Raw genomic sequence first — 2,674 nt, 5'->3', positions numbered from 1 at the left:
CACACACACACACACACACACACACACACACACACACACACACACACACACACACACACACACACACACACACACTACACAGCTAATAGTGTTGAATCATAGACCTCTACATATAAACACACACACACACACACACTACACAGCTAATAGTGTTGAATCATAGACCTCTACGTATAAACACACACACACACTACACAGCTAATAGTGTTGAATCATAGACCTCTACGTATAAACACACACACACACACACACTACACAGCTAATAGTGTTGAATCATAGACCTCTACGTATAAACACACACACACTACACAGCTAATAGTGTTGAATCATAGACCTCTACGTATAAACACACACACTACACAGCTAATAGTGTTGAATCATAGACCTCTACGTATAAACACACACACACTACACAGCTAATAGTGTTGAATCATAGACCACTACGTATAAACACACACACACACACTACACAGCTAATAGTGTTGAATCATAGACCTCTACGTATAACCATCCGGATCTTTCTCAGTAAATCTCCTTCTCCAGAATGAAAAACACCACAACAAAGTGATTTGTCCACTATTGCTGTTCAGGAGGAGGATATCATCATCTACTGACTACATTATCCAACACACACACACACACACACACACACACACACACACACACACACACACACACACACACACACACACACACACACACACACACACACACACACACACACGGCACCCACACACACACACACACACACACACACACACACACACGGATTTTGGGGATGTCGGGCTACATGATAGTACTTGCCGAGACAGATGAAGTGGTATGGGAGCAGGGCAGGGAGTTTAAGGGCCTCATACACACGCACGAACAAGGAGAGGAGAGTAACGAGGAAGAGAGGGGAGAGGAGAGTAACGAGGAGGAGAGGGGAGAGGAGAGTAGCGAGGAGGGGAGCGGAGGGGAGAGGAGGAGAGGAAGAGGGATAGGAGAGGAGAGTAACGAGGAGGAGAGGGGAGATGAGAGGAGAGGATAGGAGGAGAGGAGAGGAGGAGGGGAAGAGTAGAGGAGGAGGGGAAGAGGAGAGGAGGGGAGGAGAGGAAGAGGAGGGAGGGAGAGGAGGAGGGGAAGAGTAGGGGAGGAGGGGGAGGGGAAGAGGAGGAGGAGAGGAAGAGGAGAGGAGGGGAGAGGAAGAGGAGAGAAGGGGGAAGAGGAGGGGGAGGAGAGGAGGGAGAGGAAGAGGAGAGAAGGGGGAAGAGAGAGAGGAGAGTAGCGAGGAGGAGAGGGGAGAGGAGAGTAGCGAGGAGGAGAGGGGAGAGGAGAGGGGAGAGGAGAGGGGAGAGGAGAGTAGTGAGGAGGAGAGGGGAGAGGAGAGTAGTGAGGAGGAGAGGGGAGAGGAGAGTAGCGAGGAGGAGAGGGGTGAGGAGAGTAGCGAGGAGGAGAGGGGAGAGGAGAGAGAGGCGAGGAGGAGAGGGGAGAGGAGAGTAGCGAGGAGGAGAGGGGAGAGGAGAGTAGCGAGGAGGAGAGGGGAGAGGAGAGTAGCGGGGAGGAGAGGGGAGAGGAGAGTAGTGAGGAGGAGAGGGAAGAAGGGGAGAGGGAGAGTAGCGAGGAGGAGAGGGGAGAGGAGAGTAGCGAGGAGGAGAGGGGAGAGGAGAGTAGCGGAGGAGGAGGGGAGAGGAGAGTAGCGAGGAGGAGGGGAGAGGAGAGTAGCGAGGAGGAGAGGGGAGAGGAGAGAGCGGGGGAGGGGGAGAGGAGAGTAGTGAGGAGGAGAGGGAAGGGGAGAGGGAGAGGGAAGGGAGAGGGGAGAGGAGAGGGGGAGAGGAGAGGGGAGAGGGAGAGGGGAGAGGGGAGAGGGGGAGGGAGAGGAGGAGAGTAGCATGGAGGAGAGGGAGAGGAGATTAGCGAGGAGGAGAGGGGAGAGGAGAGTAGTGGGGAGGAGAGGGGAGAGGAGAGTAGCGAGGAGGAGAGGGGAGAGGAGAGTAGCGAGGGAGGAGGGGGAGAGGAGAGTAGCGGGGAGGAGAGGGAGAGGAGAGAGTGAGGAGGAGAGGGAAGGGGAGGGGGGGGAGAGGGAAGGGGAGGGGGGGAGAGGAGAGGGGGGGGGGAGAGGAGAGGGAGAGGAGAGGAGAGAGGGGAGAGGAGAGGGGAGGGAGAGGGGAGAGGAGAGTAGCATGGAGGAGAGGGGAGAGGAGATTAGCGAGGAGGAGAGGGAGAGAGGAGAGTAGCGGGGAGGAGAGGGGAGAGGAGAGTAGCGGGGAGGAGAGGGGAGAGGAGAGTAGCGGGGAGGAGAGGGGAGAGGAGAGTAGCGAGGAGGAGAGGGGAGAGGAGAGGGGAGAGGAGAGTAGCGAGGAGGAGAGGGGAGAGGAGAGTAGTGAGGAGGAGAGGGGAGAGGAGAGTAGCGAGGAGGAGAGGGGAGAGGAGAGTAGCGAGGAGGAGAGGGGAGAGGAGAGTAGCATGGAGGAGAGGGGAGAGGAGAGTAGCATGGAGGAGAGGGGAGAGGAGAGGGGAGAGGAGAGTAGTGAGGAGGAGAGGGGAGAGGAGAGTAGTAAGGAGGAGAGGGGAGAGGAGAGTAGTGAGGAGGAGAGGGGAGAGGAGAGTAGCGAGGAGGAGAGGGGAGAGGAGAGTAGCGAGGAGGAGAGGGGAGAGGAGAGTAGCGAGGAGGAGAGGGGAGAGGAGAGTAGCG

The sequence above is a fragment of the Oncorhynchus gorbuscha genome, unplaced genomic scaffold (genome assembly GCF_021184085.1).
Source record: "Oncorhynchus gorbuscha isolate QuinsamMale2020 ecotype Even-year unplaced genomic scaffold, OgorEven_v1.0 Un_scaffold_988, whole genome shotgun sequence".
In the NCBI taxonomy this organism is placed as follows: Eukaryota; Metazoa; Chordata; class Actinopteri; order Salmoniformes; family Salmonidae; genus Oncorhynchus; species Oncorhynchus gorbuscha.
Note: the sequence above shows the minus strand (reverse complement) of the source record.